Below are 18,424 nucleotides of genomic sequence, written 5' to 3'. Positions count from 1 at the left end.
ACTTTCCAAGTCTCTGCATCAAGTTTGTCAATCCCACTGGTCACAGCAAGTAGCATTACCAAGAGCAGGTTTAGGGAGTGGAGAAATAAATGTCACACCGTGAAGCAAGGAGTTGGAATTTCAAAATATTGTGGGCATTTAAAAATTTTATTTCAGACTGGAATGCCTAATCTCAGTCTGCATGACCAAGAAGTGGTACGGACTTCCTGGTTGGCACTTCCCTTCCGGATCCCTCTTCTCATAATAGCACATGTACATCCGAATTTCTCTGCTCCAACATCTTACTTTTTCGAGAAAAAGCACTGGACACAGTATTTCTAACAGCTGCCAACTGTTTAACTATGGATTCTTTAGAATTTCAGCTTAAATAGCAATTTGTGTTATTCTTAAATCTGTTAGTGTATCTAGTGCTAGTGTGAGCTTCAGCTGGTGTTTTTACTGTTTCTTGATATCCAGGCTGGGTTCAGTTCCTTTGCTGTAAGTTCTCACAGATCCATGCTTTTTGCCTTCAGGTGACTGGCTGAGACTTATAATATCCATTGATTTGCTTGAGGTTTTACAAATACATTTCTAAGGGGAGAAACAGGTAACGTCCTTGCTCTGATGAAACATTTTGTTGTTGCTTTATTATTGATCACTGCTATATCCTGGGAGCCTAGCACAGTGCTTTGGGGGGGGGGGGTCCCGATAAATGTTTACTGAGGTGATGAATGAATAAAGGAAGTAAAAATTCACACCACACAAGATTAACTGGATGAGTTCTGACTCTAAACAGACGCTATTAATTAATTGGTGGAGAGGCTCTCCGCTTTAATATGCCCCACTCAGCTGTTTGTTAGAAGTCTCAGGCAGACAGGCACAGTAGCTTCCTGGATTTTCTAAAGTCATTCTCTCCTGAGTGACTGAAGCTGGGACATAAAGGGCAGAAGCGACTATGCTCTCCTTGTATGAAAATTCTGGGGCAATGGCTGTGCGCACAGGGAAGGATTCCCATAGAATATTAACCAACCTGAAGAGTCAGAGACAGAGACAATGAGAAAGGTGCTGGCAGAGAGGAGCCTCAGGTCCCCTCGCTCTTTCCCCGAGGAGCCATGCTTCTGATCTAAGAACCTTTATGTCTCTTCCTTCTGAGAGCCTGAGGCAAGCCCTGAATTATGCCAGCCCACACTTCATTACCCAACAAGCCCGTTTATCGTTTAATCTGATCTGTATTGAACAAGTGGAAGCAGGTTACAAAGCAGCAAAGCCTAAGGAATGAAAATGCAGCACGTTTTCTGATTACAGGAATCCCTAATCCAAGGCTTAGAAACCAGGGCTAAAAATAGACACCAATTCCATCTTTTATCCACGGTTACCCAGCTAGCATTTCAGTGCCAGGTCAGGCGGCCCTTTAGCCAGATGGTAGAAAGTTGAACAATGATAACTTGCTTCCATCTAATTTGAGGTGGCAGGGCATTTGTTACTCGACACCCTCACTTACAATACTGATATTTTCTTGTTCCCAAAGTATCTATAGGACAGGGGTCCATACGACATGTAGCCGAAGGTCAGGGGTTATGCTGTTTGTCACAAAGAAGCAACAAAGTAGACTATAAAGAAACTGTCGCTAAGGCATTGTAACTCTATCATTTGCTTAAAAAGCACGTAATTTGCAGTAGGCTGGGATCTCTCCCTTGGGTGGAAGAGGCAGTCTTCTCTGGGAAGAGTCTGTGGAAGGTATATTTTCATCAGGATCATGAAGTAACAGCAGGCTTTTGTTAGAGATGTATTTCCAAATTAACAAATGTCTTGATCAAGAGAAGAGCTTAGAAGATGAGGGAAATCAGGAGAGAAAAGAAGATATGGTTGGAAAGTTAAGTACAGCAGATTATGATTGCCTTCGGATGTCAGGTGCAGGATATGGTCTTATTCTCTGTGTCAGGGAGTCCCATCAAATACATAGAAATACCAAAATAAGGGAAATGTAGGGCTCAGAATATTAGCATTCCAAATTTAGGAGGCAAATAGCTTATGGATGGAACAGAGCCTAAGACGTGGAGAATGAGAAGGGAGAACACGGCTACGATGGTGGATCAGAATCACCTGGAGAGCTCGTTAAAACAGATTCCTGGGCCAAAGAGTTTGTGTTTCTAACAAGTTCCCATGTGAGACTGATGCTGCCAGCCCAGAGACCATACTTTGGGAACCATTCCTATAACCTCTGCAGTTCTAATTCAGTATAAAACTAAAGCTGCACCAGAGATGGGAGTTTGAAACAACACAAACTGGCATCTGGTTACAACTAATGAGCAAAGAGGAGATGCAAATATTGCCAGAGATTGCAAGCCTTGGGGAGGAGGATGAAAATGAGACAGTTAAAAGAGCTGCCACTTACTGCAAGGTGGGCAGCTTGCTAGCCCTTTATCCATTTCATCCTCACAATCGTTCCATAAATTGGTACCACCAGTTCTCTCCTCTAATAAAGCCAAGATACCAAACTTCAAGCGCTCTCGATTTAGGTGGCTGAGTTTGGATTTGGTCCTGGGTTTGTCTGACTCTTCAGCCGAATCTCTGACTACTGAGCCCCCGTCCTCTCCTAGTGAGAGCCTGGCTGCTGCTGAGACGTGTCATGATTCACGCCAACAAGGCAGAGAACAGGAAAGACGGGCCATCGCTCCAGGCCTTCCTTTGACGATCTTTGTAAAACAGGTTAGAACACAATGGGATGTTATTAATAAATAGCAACCCCCCACACACACTGAAAAGGATGGGAAGAGGTTCAGTTGGGGATAATGAATTTAAAATCTGCATCTTTGAACTGTCTGTTCCAGGGAGTTTGGATTTTTAGGAACCCCCAGTTCTGAAATTTAAAACAAACCAAAGGGGCTCCTTATGTTGAAGTTTGAATGCTCCCGCAACCCACTGTGTTAAGCCTGGAATGATGCTGAAGTCTGCTCCACACTGACAATGAATGCTTATTAATAAGTGGAAGAAGGGAGACATGGAGTGAAACCGTAGATGGCAAATGTGGAAGGGAAAATCTTCAACTATGCAGCCAAATATAAATTCCAGCCTAGGTTTCCTTAACAATTACCGGCTTGAACATCAACAATTTCCTTGACCAATGTAATGAACTTGTTTATTGGTTAAACATAAACTGAAACAATAGGGAAGTAAAAGTCACTTGGTTGATAGAGATTATAAATGTATATATAACTGTTATCATCATATTTTAATATAACCATATTATATCTATTATGTATAGTTCGATACACTATCATATAAATATATTCTCTATATCCGTTTTTAGCAACGGTTATAATGATAAAAGCCTGATCAGTTGTTCTTTCAGATGGCCTGTTGTGAGCTTATGTTTGAGACACTGACTTTTTAGAACCTTCTCTTTCTTGATTTTATTTAACTGTTTTGTTTAGCAAAACAAATAATTCTAATGGACTGTGAAGAAAATCCGTGCTTGTAAAAAATGTTCTCTTTGAGCACACACACACACACACACACACACACACAGACATATACATATATATTGCTGGCTTTTAAATAAGGCTTGTCATTAGATTGTGTGTTAGGCACAGTATCTAAATCTCTTTGCCAGTTAATATTTGAGTATCTCTGGATATAAAAATACCCACACTGAGCCAGCGTTTGATTTCCTGCTGAACTGTTTTTCACATTTCCAATATAAAATTATGTTGCAGTTACAAAGAAACAAAGGCTGAACTCCACAGACTACCACAGAAACCCACATTGGTTTATTTAAGAAAAGATATAAAAAGCACCTAAGACAAAAACTGCTGTGTTGGCTGACTTCTCAGGGAAACTGATACATAAAGTAAATCTGAAAATATCTGGATATTTATCAGAAGCGATAGATGAGGCGTGGACTTAAAAAGGCATTTAGATGTTCTACAAATGGCCTCTGGTATATAAATAGGAGACCTTAGTGAAAATGGGAAATACTAAATTAGAGAATTAGGTACCTTTATTTTGCCTTTGGTCTCTGAATGATGATTGATAGATTTTGTCCCTTGTAGTGTCCATCTTAATAAGGAGAGTTAAGTTCCGATAAATTAGTCACTAAATGTACCAAATAATTGTTGACTGAATACACAAAACCTTAGTGAGGCAAACACATGTAGGCAATTCCAAAGACTAGGGTCACAGGCTGTTAAGACCTGGTTCCCAGTCTGGAGGCTACAGGAGGGAGGGCTGCTGGGCTGCAGCCAAGTGTCTGATGGAAGCGGACAGAACGCACCCCAACACCACGTAGGGGGAAGGCAGTTCTCTGTGATGCCTTCTCCAGTGCCCTTCAGAGTCAAGCTCAGTGCTACACTGGGACAGGTGGAGAGGGAAGGCAAGAATATTACAGGCAGAAGGAGTAGCATGAATGCATCCAGGATGTTTCGGGAATTTTGTGATGAAAGGGAGAGACTGGTCGATCTTGGCTTGTTTCATTCCTCCTGGTTATGGTAGCTCCACTGTTTGCTTCACTTACCTCCATGCAGACGTTTCTGTTGTGCTTTTTAGACAACAGAAAAATAAAAATGAATGTCCAAGGTATATTTTCCGGTTGTAGAAAGGTCTTTGGACATCATAAGAATCGTGATTTAAGAAAGCGGCATGGATGCATGCAGGGCAACTCTTATGATCGCTGTTGACTCTGGGTCTGTTAAGCTGAAAAATATCTGGGTGGGGCAGCCACGGAGAGAAGGTAAACTACAGTTTGAGATGCTGCCTGATTCCAGGCAGAATGATAGTCACCACTGTGTGCGAGCACTTCTACCATTTACTCCTTGTTACAGTGTTGAGGTGGCCAGAACCTGAACGTTGTTTTAGACATGTATGAAGTGACGTCTAAGGAAGGCAGGGAATGTACATGAGGTCACACATCTCATACTGTGAAGTTCAGTCCACCAGGTTTAACGTCAAAGCCTGAACCCTCTGCTCTTCGGTGGTGCTAAGTGTGACAGATGGGCAGAGAGGGCAAACATCCTCAAAAGATACTAATCTTTGTACAAATGTGCCATTAGATGCATTTGGAAACAAAACATCAGGGAATTAAATTGCTGATAGTCTACCTGTGATAAAAATCATAAGAATAAATAATAGTCATATAAGGTAGTATGTTGACTTTATTCAGTGTAGTTTGGCCAAGATACGTGGCTCATCAGCACCTTCACATGAATACTTTGCTCCTTCTTCTTAATGTACACATACTATAATGATTGTTTCTTCAACAGGGACATCTAATTTTAAGCGGCAAGGTGTTGGGCATGATAAAGCCACTCAGGAAACATAGGTTCCTTTCTTGGTCCTATTGTGCTACCTCTGGACTCCAGAGTTCTCTTTAGTATGTGGGTAAACTGAGCCCGCTACTGAGTTCTCACTCATTTCTGCTGACGGGTCTTCAGTGGCTGCAGCATAGCAAGATAATGAAGAGCACGGGTTCAGGGACAGAAAGATAGGGATTGTAAACTAACCACCATCCCTGTGAGTCATGTGATGTTAGGAAAAGTACTCACATCGTTTCTAAGCCTCAGTTTCACCATTTGTGGATAAAAGGTGTGGCTAAAAATGTCTTTTTTACATTGCTGTGTGCATCACCTGCCTTAGCCCCTGGTCTTAAAGACATCATAGAATGGTTGAAATATACAGGGGAAATGCTATAATCCTTTACAACAGCACATGCAAAGTATGGACTTGAGTGAATTAAAGTCCTGAAGACACTTTTAGGGGCTTCATGAGGTCAAAAAATGTGTTTATCACAACACTCAGACACTATTGCCTTAGCCTCATGCTCTCCCAGGAGAGTGGAATTTGCCAGAGGCTACAGGACGTGTACCGATACTGTTGCTCAGTGGCTAATGGAAAATGTGTGCCTGTGTATTATTCTGTTATAAAAAATTAGTTGGAATTTCTCATTGGCAAATACTGAGAAATATAACCCAGTAGCATGTTTTTCTAAATAAAAGCTTTTTGATTTCTTCAATAATTGTTAAATGCACAAAGAGGCCCTGAGACCAAATTGTTTAGGAACTGTCACCATAGGAAGGCACGCATCTTCTCCAGTAGTTGTTTGAGATACAGTAAAACAAACAACAAAAAGCATCGCCCTGTCTTAGATATCATGTTGATAAAATAATTATTTATCATCGGCAACATGTAGGTTGGCTGTTGAAAGAAGTGGCGCCTGTAACAGCTGCAGGAGGCTCCGTGGTAGAGCATACACAGTAGGAACTCAGTAAGTGGTGGTCACTGTTTGTTAGGAGCAGAATGAAAGTGAAGTTCGGCCCGATGGTAATAGGCTGATAGTATAATTGACATTTCTAGGGTCTCATCAGATAAGGTTGCCTCCTCAGCAGACGGCATTCTTTCATGACACATCAAGGCCTGCCCTCTGCTAAGTGCCTGGTGGTGTTACCCTTTCAGAGAGGCATACGAGCAGGCACAGGGACTTGCGAGTGTCACAGAGACAAAGGCTGGGGGGAACCCCTCCTGGCACTTCCAGAGAGTGATGCCCTGGTCTAAGGACCACGCCCGATGTGCTCTTCCAGGACCAGCCCTGCCCCCAGATTAACAGAGCGTAAGGCCGCCAATATTTAAACTGCATATCTAACTCCCACTGCTCTCAAGCCATGTTTTTTCAAGGCATTTTTCTGTGTGTGTGATTATTTTATTCAGTTTTAGGGATTCTGCAGCAAGATATGCTGACCTAAATGGCGATGAGGACAAGAAGAAGAACCATTCCATCATTTCTTGAGCTTACTTTCCTCAGTACGTGATACAGGCATTCTGAGTAGAGTTGCCCAGGGACTTTGCAAAACTTCCCTACGTGCTTGGAAATCAAATTCTTAGCATTGTGCGAATGAGAAAACTGGGCAGCTAGAGTGTGTGTCTGAGCGTCAGAGACTTCACAGTACTACTTGGTGAGGCCAAACTTTGAGCCTACGTCCGTCTGACCCCAGAAGCTCGGCCCCAGCCCGCGCGCCGGCCCGCGAGGCCTCTGGCAGGCGTTTCACCGGCCCTCGTGCGTTAACGCATCAGTGCTCTTGTTCGGCAGGGGTCCTCCGTGGGCTTGGCTAGTGCATGTCTGTGCTGAAGCATCGCTCACTTCAGGAAAGTGCTGACAATCAAGTTTCTGTTTCTACAGAGCTGAGGACAAAACCCTAAATCTCAGCAAATCTAGCAAGGTGAATGAGTATTTTGGAAAATGTACTCAGAAGAGGCTCTTGCCAGATAAGAATAACTTTGGCCTCTAGATCTCACGTCTGCTAGTAACAGGAATGCCTTACCTTTCTGCTTTTATTTTATGTACTTTGTAAACTGATCCTTTATTCTTGACTACACTGACGCCTCGAAACAACTCTGTGAAAATAAGCCGGGGCTGATGGTATTGTCCTGCATTTTAGGTGATACAGCCGAACGTTAGAAAGCTTGTTTTCTCAAGATCGTTCCACTAGACAGCGCAAAGTCATTCTGTAACCCTAAGATTTTTCACGAATCTGTAATTAGCATGTGCTTCACTAATACTCATTTTGCAAGACCAGGTATACAGCAGTTCGCTCTGGCAATACAGATGTGACAGTGCTAACCAACAAGGGTAGCACCCGTTGGTCACGCGGTGCATTACCACCAATTTTATGGAGCAGTGATGTTACCTAGGAGCTCTATGAACAGTGTCACCCAACTACAAATCAGGCAGAAATCACCTTGGGGAACAGCCTGAAGTGTGTTAGCCCATCGGGAGACGTAGAATTGACCATGTGCGTGTTTCCATGCTCTTCAAGGGAGCAAGACGCCTGCTGGCCTGCCCCTTACACAGTGCCTGGCCTCTCCACACGCTGCAGATGATGGTCGTCCCCAAAACGCCACAGATGCATCCCTGGAGTGGTGTATGCTGGAGGCTCAAAAGTTTGACCTTCTATTTAAGGTGCCAGGATAATCTTGGCCTGAAGCGCCTCTTCATAGCGTACGTAACTTGCAGAGACAAAGAACTAAAAGACTACTAACTTTAAGTACAATAAATAATACTGAGCTAAGAGACTGTTGAATAAATAGGTTACATTATCCCCATTTTATAATATTGAGATGTTGGTTTGGGGAGTCTTCAAGGCCACTGAGCTAGAGCTTTCTGGAAGTAAAATGTCCACTGTGTCTGTCTGTATCAATCAGTAGACTGTACCCAAGTTAGTATCACATGGGCTTCTGGCCAATATCTAGAGCTATTCTGGATGTATTCTGGATACATCTAACTCCTTTCCTCCCATGGAATCAGCCTTGGGTTTCTCAAAGGAAAGCAACTAATTTACAAATTTTATATTAGTCTGCAGTACTGGGTCAAGGTAGATGTGAATGTCAGATCCTGTTTTATAGTTGAAAATAATAAAGTTCCTTCCTTTCTTACAGTTAAAGCCTAGAAGGCAGAAAACAGCAGACATCTGAGAGCATTTTTGAACAATTAGACTCCTAGAACTATCTGATGCCAACACCTCAGGCAGCAGAAATGAAAAATTAAATCAAATGACATTTACCCATCCACAGCCAAGCAACAGATGTGAGGGAAGGGCTGGATGAGTATCTCAACTAATTTTGATGAATTCCAGGAGAAATAAACCCTAATTGTGCGTTTAGTGAGCCTCTGGAACCGTGGATCTAATGCTGGTAATTTCATCTGAGGGTGCGGTGCCCAAGTGAGGTGTCGGCCGGCAGCATTTGCAGCTCATCCCTTTCTTGGTTTCCGAACTCTCATTCTTTTTTTCCTGAAAAATGGTTTAGTTTCTCAGATCTATTTGAGATTTAGGCATTCAATTTAAGCGCCTGATTGAAATAACAAAAACCTCTTTAAAAATCACAGTACTCCTGCACTCTTACACCTGCCTTATTCACAAAGGTGGGTAGGGCCATAGTTCCACTGGAAATTTTATTTGAAGAATCCAGTAGAATAATGGTGATGATCTCTTAATTTTTCCAGCTTACAGCTCTTTACACATATTTCATTAATCTCAGCAGCATCTCTCTGAGGTATGTAAAGGGCACGTATTATTAGACCCATTTTTCAAGTGTAGAACATACGAAAAATGAGCTAGAAAGTCATTCTCCTAGGGCGGCAGTAAGAGCCCTGACCAAACCGCCCTACATTTGCGGTTGTGCTGTTGCTTTGAAAACATGACAAGTATTAGCTAATGAATTCACACGGAAATTATTTCATACACGTGTACCACGGTGAGACATTTGTGTGCACATGCACATACACTTTAGCTCTGGATCTGGATCTGTATTCATGTTCTGCAGGGCAGAGGCAAGGGGATTATTTCTACACATTAAAACAAGCATTGGAGTTGAGGTCTGTCCTGATGGGACTTTTTCTGTCGACCTACATCAATCATTGGAAATGCCTCACAGAGTAACTGGGTGGCTTCCTTTATTCAGAGAGAGAATGACACATGAGATCTGTGGGTAAGAACTACAAGACAGAGCTGTTAAATGAACTATAAGAAACCTAATAATTAATAAACTTGTTTACCTTAGGTATTGGCATAGCCCAACTATCTATGCTGTTCTAGGGTGTGATGTGATAGGAGTGAGTGTGTTTTGAACTGTGTGCATGTTTAGAGGGTGTGTAAAATTAAGAGCCAGGCAGCGCCATCTCCTCTGACCCTAAACATGGCCTTAAATTTCTTGAGGAATTTGGATCCCAGAGATTACAAGTGGAGAATTTTTGTAAGTGTGTCCATATTCCATTAGAGATCAGAGAAGCCCAGCTAAAAAAATTGTAGACTGACTGATGTGACAACTGTGGGTTGAGCAAAAATTCTTTGTGGAAGGGCTGTCTTGAAGATGATTATGACCAAACATTGGAGGAACTAAGGTGATGGGCAGTGGAAGGAATCAGAACGTGTGAAATGCCCTAAAAATTTGTTGACTTTAAATAATTTTGCCTATGTTACACGTAACAACAACAAAAACCCTTGAAACTTTTTGTAAAAAATAAATTAAAAAATAAAATAAACATTGGAGCACTGAGAACTAACTTAAGTGAGTCAGTCTCTTGGTCTGTGTCATGCTGCCCATGAACTTCTCCCTAAGTGTGTCCGTTTCCTCTGCTTTTGCCCCCCAAGCCCATGACACAACAGACCGTGAAGACAGAACCTTTGGTATAGACTTCATCCAGCACTGAGACAGAAGGAAATGCAGAGCAGCGTTAGTCTGACACGTTAGTCTGACAGGTTCTTATGCTGCGTCGGTAATTGGACGTGAATGGTTAGCGATTCGTGGAGACGGCAGTCATGAGTGTTACTTTTCCAAACATAAACCGAACACATTTGGAGCCACCTGTGGAGAAACACAGGCAGCTCTGAAGTTGGATGGCACTCCTTGATTTGAATCTAAAACCCAATCCTTTTTCAGCTGACTGCTCCTGGCCTCCTCTCCCACCCTTTCTCATTTCTGTCATCAAAGAAAGGAGTGTGGGGCAAATAGCCTTTTGTTTGAACTCCATCTGGCCGCAGATGGGTTGTATGGCTATGGGAAAAATCTCCTCGTGTTTCTGAGCTTCAGTTTCCTTCTCTGTGAAATGCGAATGATTGATTGATATCAATATCACAGGAATGTTGAATAATCTGAAGTAGAAAAGTAGAGAAGGCACCTGTTTGTTTAGCACCTGGCATCAGGCCTGGCAGGCTGAGATTGACAGTTGTTAGTTATCGTAGATGGATTAATTCATTTGATTGTTACACCCTAAAGTTCATCTTTGAATTCCCAGGGGCTAGCAGAAGCTAGACTCTGCTGCCCAGTGATATCAGTTGGTATTAGTAAGTAGTATTAATGAGGGTCTACCTTGCCCCGTTGTCCGTTTGCTTTGCTGTTACAAATATAACTTTGTTTATTATTTCACTTCTGAGGATCCTACGAAATACACAGAATCCTCATCTAGTCAGTAACAGCTTTGAAGCATTTTCTAGCTGTGCCTCCCTGCTTATTTAGCGAAAGGATTAAAAACTGCCCCTCCCCCTGAAATCAATGTGAATTTTGCTATTTTCTTGAAGTTAAACCCTAGACATAAAAATGGTAAATGATTTTTTATGCTGTCAGTTGTGCACTCAGATAATACTTGGTTCTGCCAGCACACTTCCACAGAATTGAAGTTCAGAAGATAAATAGGCAGAAAATCCAGTCAGGGACAATCAGAGATTTCCCTTTCAACTCCAGCTCCCAACAGTATTATCTTCCAGCTAACGTGCACTCTGTCGACTTGGAGTCTGTGCCCTAGGACCACATGGAAGGATGGATGGGGGACCTTGGGGGAGAGGAGGCGGCGGAGAGCATGCAGACTGTCTGCAGTCCTGAAGCCAGAACTTCCTGGGGGGTGAATCTGAGGCCCCAGTTATGAGCTTAGTGTCCAGGGAGTAACAAGATCAGAGCTGCCTGAGTGAATTACACCCTCTATTCTGCCCCTGGCGTGTGTGTATGCAGCTCATGACACTCCCTGCTGTGCGCAGCTGGAAACCAGAACTGGCCCACGGGAGCTGGCCTAACAGATGAAGAGAGACTGGACGATTCCGCATCGTGCTTGCGAACGTGGGCTCTGGAGGGAGTCCAGCCAGAAGGAGCGTATCTGTTGTCCCTTTCTGTGCCATGTCAGCGCAAGTCTTAGGTGGGCTCCTTACGAGATCTGTCTTCTAGGGCACCGTGTTTCACATCCCTGCCCCAGCGGGAAGCTGGTGCCTGAATGTTCTCACTCTCACTGGAAACAAAGCTGCATTCTGACGGAACGCGTGAAATAGTTATTCAGAAATACGACAAGACTCCATTTCTTAAGCTTTTACTTTGCCTCGGAGTTCACTGGAGGTCTTGTAAAAATGGAGATTTGGATTCTCTAAGTCTGGAGCAGAGAGTCTGCATTTCCAATAAGCTTCCAGATGATGCTGACGTTACTGGTCCATGGACTACATCTGAGTAGCGAGGTTCTAGTTGTTAGCATATATCTGATGGTTGTCACAAAACGGAACTCTAGACTAGTGTTTCTCAGAGTTCACCACTCATCACAGTCACCTGGAGGGTTTACTGAAGCACAGATTACATGGCCCCACCTTTAGAGTTTCAGCTTCATTGGGCCTGAATTAGAGCCTAAGAATTTGCATATTTAATAAGCTTCCGAGTGACAGTTATACTGCAGTGTGGACCACAAACTGAATAACAGTGACCTAGGCCAGTTTCTCCCCCTATCTGAAAACGTCTGCTAATAGAATCATCAGTTCTTAATGTTGAAGACAGAAAAGCAGAAATCTTGGAAATGCATTTTGAGTACACCCTTAGATCCCAGATCTTCAGTTTGTTCAAGCTGAATCAAACAGCGGGATCGTCCACACTGTAAGGATGGGTTCCAGCTGTAACTTGGACCAATTTTTTTTCTGTCTTTTTGTTTGTTTTTATATTCATGCACCATGAGTGTTTAGAACACTGATGCTGGCAATTATTCCTTCCATGGACATGTATACTTCCCTTTTACTGATCAGACTTTATCTAAGCCATATCAGAAAGATTGGTAATTTTTTTGAAAATTACTATAATTTATTTAGTACATATATATGTACATGTATATTATATTAAATGCTATGTGAAAATAAGTTTTATGTGAATGTGTGTGTGTGTGTGTGTGTGTGTGTGTATGCCACATAATACTGATTTTACTCAGGAAAAGAACTGTGGGTAAATTATGGATTTGTAATTAAGACTTTTTTTCATGAAAACTTTCATTCTTTCCATCTTTCTTCTCCATCTTCTTCCTCTTCTTGAAGATAAACCTTATGAATAAAATGTTGTTTCTTCAATTAATATTAACACACATCTTAAGTGGCTTTTGTTTTTATTTAACATTAAGATGTCAGGCGCTTTGCCAGACGTTTCTTTCTTATGCTCCCTTAGATAATTATGTTTCCATGACTCGTGACTGCTACGACAAGTAGTCAGTGTTACCTACTCTGATAACTAAAATAGAAAGAGATCCTGTTAAATATATTTAAAAGTTCCAAATTCAGAAGGGGTGCTGTTAAAACTCTCTTCCGAAGATATGTTACCGCATAACAAATTATCTCCAAATTTAGTGGCTTAACACGAGAGCAAGCAATTAATTTGTTCACAAATCTGTCATCTGGGCAAGGCAAAGTGAGGATAGCGCACTTCTGATCTCCACAGTGTCAGCGGAGGTGGCTTGACTGGGGCTGGAAGAGCCACACAGTCCACTCAAATAGCTGGAAACTGATGTTTGCTTTGGCTCATCTCTATGCAGGGTTCTTCAGAGAGTGGCTTGATGTCTGGGTTCCATGGTTTGCAAGAGCCATCATAGCAGGAGCAATAGAAAGTGAAATCTACCAGTTTCTTTTGGCCTTGGCTATCTCCAATGCCGACAAAGCTTTATGTCTGTCATCCTCTATTGCTTAAGCAGTAACAGAGCTCAGATTCCAGGGAAGGGGCTCCATGAGAGGAATTTTGAATAACTGTATATCATATTTTAAAACAATCGCAAACAACTTCTGGCCAGAAATTATTAAATTCCTACTAAAATATTCCAAGATTTTGACTCATTGTAGCATCAGCCTCAGGCTTGAAGTCAAGGATCCTCTCATCAAATTATATATAGGTGTGCTTCTTTGAATCAAACTCCTAGCATATGGCTCTTTTCTATTGGAAGATCCGTGAGACAAACAGAGAAGTTGCCTGGCTTCCACATACTTGGAATATAAGGGTGGGACATGCTGAGGATAACTTCCATAGATCCCATTATTTAAAAAGGGAGAAGATGGAAGTTATGAGAAGCCACTGGTAAATAGCAATTCCAGAATTCAGTTGACACGTATCACAGGTGTCTTGTACCCAGTACTTCTCTGAAGAACTAATTCTCCTAGACTCTGGGCTCTACACTACATCTCTTGGTTCTGCCCCTGAAATCATTTTTCTTTTTTCAGTAGGCTATCTGTGTTTGTAGCTGAGATGTCTTCTCACTCTGCCTCCAGCCTATAAACATTTGAGCGACCCATGGCCTCTTTTTGTTGTCGATTGTCTCTTTCAGTCAAAACCAGTGGATTTCCTTTAAAGACTTTGTAAGTTTCTAACAAATCAGTCTCTAATCCGCTTCATTAAAAAAGAGTTACACTCTCAAATCTTTTCAAGATGAGCCCTTCTTGACCTTGGGAATCTGGTGAAACTGCTGTGGTCAGTAACACTTTTAACAGTGAGTATCTAGGAGGCATGTGCTGCCCTCAAAAGCTTCTCAGGGACTTCTATGTCTCTGAACAGGCCCATAAGGAACCTCATCTTTCCAAGATACTAGCATCAAAGGAGCATATTGTCCCAATCTGCATTTGATCTGTGGGCTGAGACATTTCTTAATTTGAGATTGTTTGTCTCTGGAGAAGCTGCAAATGAAAACTAGTTTTATTTTCAAACCCAACTAGTCTTGGTGGAGGAGCTCTTTCTTCAGCTGATTTCTCCGTTCACATTTTATGTAGGCAACGAGTAGAAGTGATCTAGCATTTAAACAATTCTGCCTCTGCCTGGAATATCTTAATGAGATCATCAAGTTCACCAAGTACATGTCCTTTTCTTCTGCATGACCTGTCAGCAAAATGGTCAAAAATCAAGCCACTACATACAAGGGTCTCCATTCTCCGAATTTCAATCATACTCTCCCTGTTTTTACTATAAGGCCTTGTCAACAGCCTCCTCCTATCCTTCCAACAGTGTCCCCAGGGTCCTTTGAGCTTTCCCTAACAGTCTTCCCAATTTATCTAGCTCCTGTCTGCCACCTGGTCCCAAAGCCAACGTCACATGTTTTAAGTATTCGTTATTTTAGCACCTTATGTCCAGGCACTAAAATCTATTCTGATTATCTAACATAACAAACTACCCTAGAACTTAATGGCATAAACAACAAGTAGTTAATGGCTTAAAATAACAAATAGGTATTTTACTCACAAATCTGGCTGTGAGCAGTGCTTGTCGGGGTCAGCTTGTCTCTGCAGAACTTGGTACTAGCCGGAGCAGCCTCAGTGTGGCTGACCATCCCACTCCAAAGTGGCTCACTCGCATGGCTGGCACATTGGTGCTGGCTGTTTCCTGCCTTTCCAAGAGGCAGCCTGGGCCTCTTCGTTGCCTGGTGTCTGTGTTCCAGCAGTGAGTGGCCCAGCAAGGCTGGGAAGTGGAAGCTGCTAGCTTTGTAAGCCTTGAGCCTAGAATTTGGCATAGTGTCAACTTTCTTCATACGCTACTGATTAGTAACAGAAAATACATTCACAGGATGGGAATATATACCCCACCCGCAACGGGAGGCATGTCAAACAATTTTGGGGCCATGTTTTAAAATTTAAAACGCTAAGTTAGTTCCCACAAAAGCATTGTGTTACAAAAGACAAATAGTGTCAAACTACTTTTAAAATCTTCGATACTACTATAAAAGTTATTAATAATAAATATTAAATGTTAAATACTTGTTAAATACTCTTATAACTCTTAGGTCTTAAAACTTTAGAACATTTTAAAAGCTGGGAATATTCATGTAGTTTCCTTGTCCCTTCATCAATCCTGTTAGATATGTTTGTTGCTCTGCTTTATCTTTGGATTTAAGAAATCCTTGTTTTAAGGTTGGTCTTTGCAGTCTAACCAGATTTGTGACCTTGGGACTTTCTCCTTATATCCACTAAACCATTTTTTAAATTCTCCTATAGACAAAGAATATTAATAACATTTGTCCTGCTTAACCAGAGGGCTCTGTGATGGTTGGCAGGACAGTATGTTGGAAAGGAAAAAAATGAAAATGGACAGTAATGCAGGGTCTACATTTCCTAATTGCAATGGCATTCTAACTCAGAACTCTGGGTCTGTAATACGGAAGCCTGAAGTAGTGATGTGCAGGGAAGTGCAGGGCTCCAATTATTCCAAATAAGGTTGGGCGAGGACTTTTTCAAGATAAGATGAATCTGTGTGCACAGCAACGTGGAGCTGGGTTTGTCAAACTTCCAGGAGACTAAGAATCCCATTTCCCAAGGCCAGAAATTCTTACTCACTGGGACCTTTGCTGGGTTCAATGTTATATGCTTTTTGCAAACACTTCAAATAATTTCAATACGAATGAGATGTGGAGCACGCTTCGGGAAACATCCTGGAGGGAGAACAAGGAATAGAAACTAGAGATTCAGATGAAATATAATCTCCATTTAATCTGAAGCTGTAGGACATTCTGTTAAATATGACATGACCATATAATTGATATCTTTAGATAATAATCTTGATTTGATATTATGTATGTAAAACGAAATTGGAATAATTTGGCACTGGGTAATTATACATTGCAATTAGTGTGTGTGTGTGTGTGTGTGTGTGTGTGTGTGTGTGTTTCTGTCGCCTCCTGAAGTCAAAAAGGAAACTAGCCTCTCAGATTCATACTTTGGAACTTCGCTTACTTTTCTAGTAAACTTCTAGTAAGGTCTTAATGTTGGGAATTGATTGTAAGTTTTCACTGGCTATGAAAAGGATGTGTGCAAGTGGACAGAATGATAGATGGATTCAGATTTACCTTAAATACCTGGCAATAGAAAAATCTTGCTGATTATCAGGAACGGAGAAAAGAGGCAACTAGGATACAAAAAGTATGAGAAAATCTTGCTGAAACAATGTATTTTATGGACAAAAAATGTACAAAATGTCCTTATTTTTAGAGATTTGAATTTACTTGGGTAAAAAAACTCAATAAAAATAAAATTCAGTTATTTTTTCTTAATTATCTATTATCCATGCATCACAGTTTATAATATAAATATAATTTATAATATAAAAGATATAGAAGAGAAAATCACAACCTGGGGACAACCACTGTTAACAGTACATTCTCAGTATTTGTGTGTGTGTGTGTGTGTGTGTGTATGTGTATATATATAAATTTATTGAAGTATAGTCAGTTTACAATGTTGTATCAGTTTCTAGTGTACAGCACAATGCTTCAGTCATACATGGACATAGATATATTCGTTTTCATATTCTTTTTCACCATAAGTTACTACAAGATTTCGAATATCATTTCCTGTGCTGTACAGTATGAACTTGTTGTTTATCTATTTTATATACATTAGTATCTGCAAATCTCGAACTTCCAAGTTGTTCCTTCCCACTCTCATACCCCCGGTAACCATAAGTTTGTTTTCTATATCTGTGAGTCTGTTTCTGTTTTGTAAGTAATTTTTTTTTCTGGTTCCACATATGAGTGATATCATATGGTATTTTTCTTTTCCTTTCTGGCTTACTTACTTCACTTAGAATGACAAACTACAGGTCCATCTGTGTTGCTGCAAGTGGCATTTTATCATTTTTATGGCTGAGTAGTATTCCATTGTGTAAATATACCACAGCTTCTTTATCCAGTCATCTGTTGAAGGACATTTAGGTTGTTTCCATGTCTAACTATTGTAAATAGTGCTGCTGTGATCATTAGTTAGGGTGCATGTATCTTTTTGAATTAAGGATCCCTCTGGATAGATGTCCTGGAGTCGGATTGCTGGATCAAATGTAAGTCTATTTTTAGTCTTTTGAGGAATCTCCATACTGTTTTCCATAATGGCTGCACCAAACTATATTCCTATCCTTTTCTCCACAGCTTTGCCAGCATGTATCGTGTATGGACTTTAGAATGATGGCCATTCTGAGAGGAAGAAAGGGAGGGAGGGAAGGAAGGAAAAGTAAAGAAGGAAGGAAGGAATTTGACTGCTGCTTCCAGCTGAGAAGGAGCAACAGAGATCAGATGTGGCTCCCCCAGCTGAAACAGCTAGTTTCCAAGCTACAATGCAGGTTGAGGCAGCAACAACCCAGCTGACTCCCTGAGTGGGGAGATAAAACTGAGTGTGGGGAAACTAAGGTAGCTAGAGAGAGGCAATAGCTCAGTGGTAGAGCGTAGGCCTAGCATTCAGGAGGTCATAGGTTCGAATATGTAGAGGAGAGGCAGGAGAGGCAGGAGAGGCAGGAGAGGCAGGAGAGGCAGGAGAGGCAGGAGAGGCAGGAGAGGCAGGAGAGGCAGGAGAGGCAGGAGAGGCAGGAGAGGCAGGAGAGGCAGGAGAGGCAGGAGAGGCAGGAGAGGCAGGAGAGGCAGGAGAGGCAGGAGAGGCAGGAGAGGCAGGAGAGGCAGGAGAGGCAGGAGAGGCAGGAGAGGCAGGAGAGGCAGGAGAGGCAGGAGAGGCAGGAGAGGCAGGAGAGGCAGGAGAGGCAGGAGAGGCAGGAGAGGCAGGAGAGGCAGGAGAGGCAGGAGAGGCAGGAGAGGCAGGAGAGGCAGGAGAGGCAGGAGAGGCAGGAGAGGCAGGAGAGGCAGGAGAGGCAGGAGAGGCAGGAGAGGCAGGAGAGGCAGGAGAGGCAGGAGAGGCAGGAGAGGCAGGAGAGGCAGGAGAGG

The 18,424-nt window shown here is 42.1% G+C and overlaps 1 protein-coding gene, 1 long non-coding RNA gene and 1 pseudogene across 2 annotated transcripts in view; 2 read left to right on the top strand and 1 right to left on the bottom strand.

Moving 5' to 3' along the window:
• The window catches only part of CDH8 (cadherin 8), a 312,089-nt gene that overhangs the window by 207,835 nt on the left and 85,830 nt on the right, over positions 1-18,424 (top strand). The window lies entirely within an intron of this gene.
• LOC116281973 (small nucleolar RNA SNORA18) lies at positions 9,335-9,473 on the top strand (annotated as a pseudogene).
• Positions 10,147-16,627, bottom strand: LOC140698141 (uncharacterized). The gene is made up of 4 exons (XR_012075672.1): positions 16,568-16,627; positions 16,059-16,153; positions 14,971-15,224; positions 10,147-10,329 (listed from the first exon to the last, which is right to left on the bottom strand). It is a non-coding gene; the product is annotated as an uncharacterized lncRNA (long non-coding RNA).

Source organism: Vicugna pacos, chromosome 9 (genome assembly GCF_048564905.1).
Source record: "Vicugna pacos chromosome 9, VicPac4, whole genome shotgun sequence".
Taxonomy (NCBI): Eukaryota; Metazoa; Chordata; class Mammalia; order Artiodactyla; family Camelidae; genus Vicugna; species Vicugna pacos.
The sequence above is the reverse complement of the archived record's forward strand: the minus strand, read 5'-3'. Positions and strand labels throughout refer to the sequence as shown.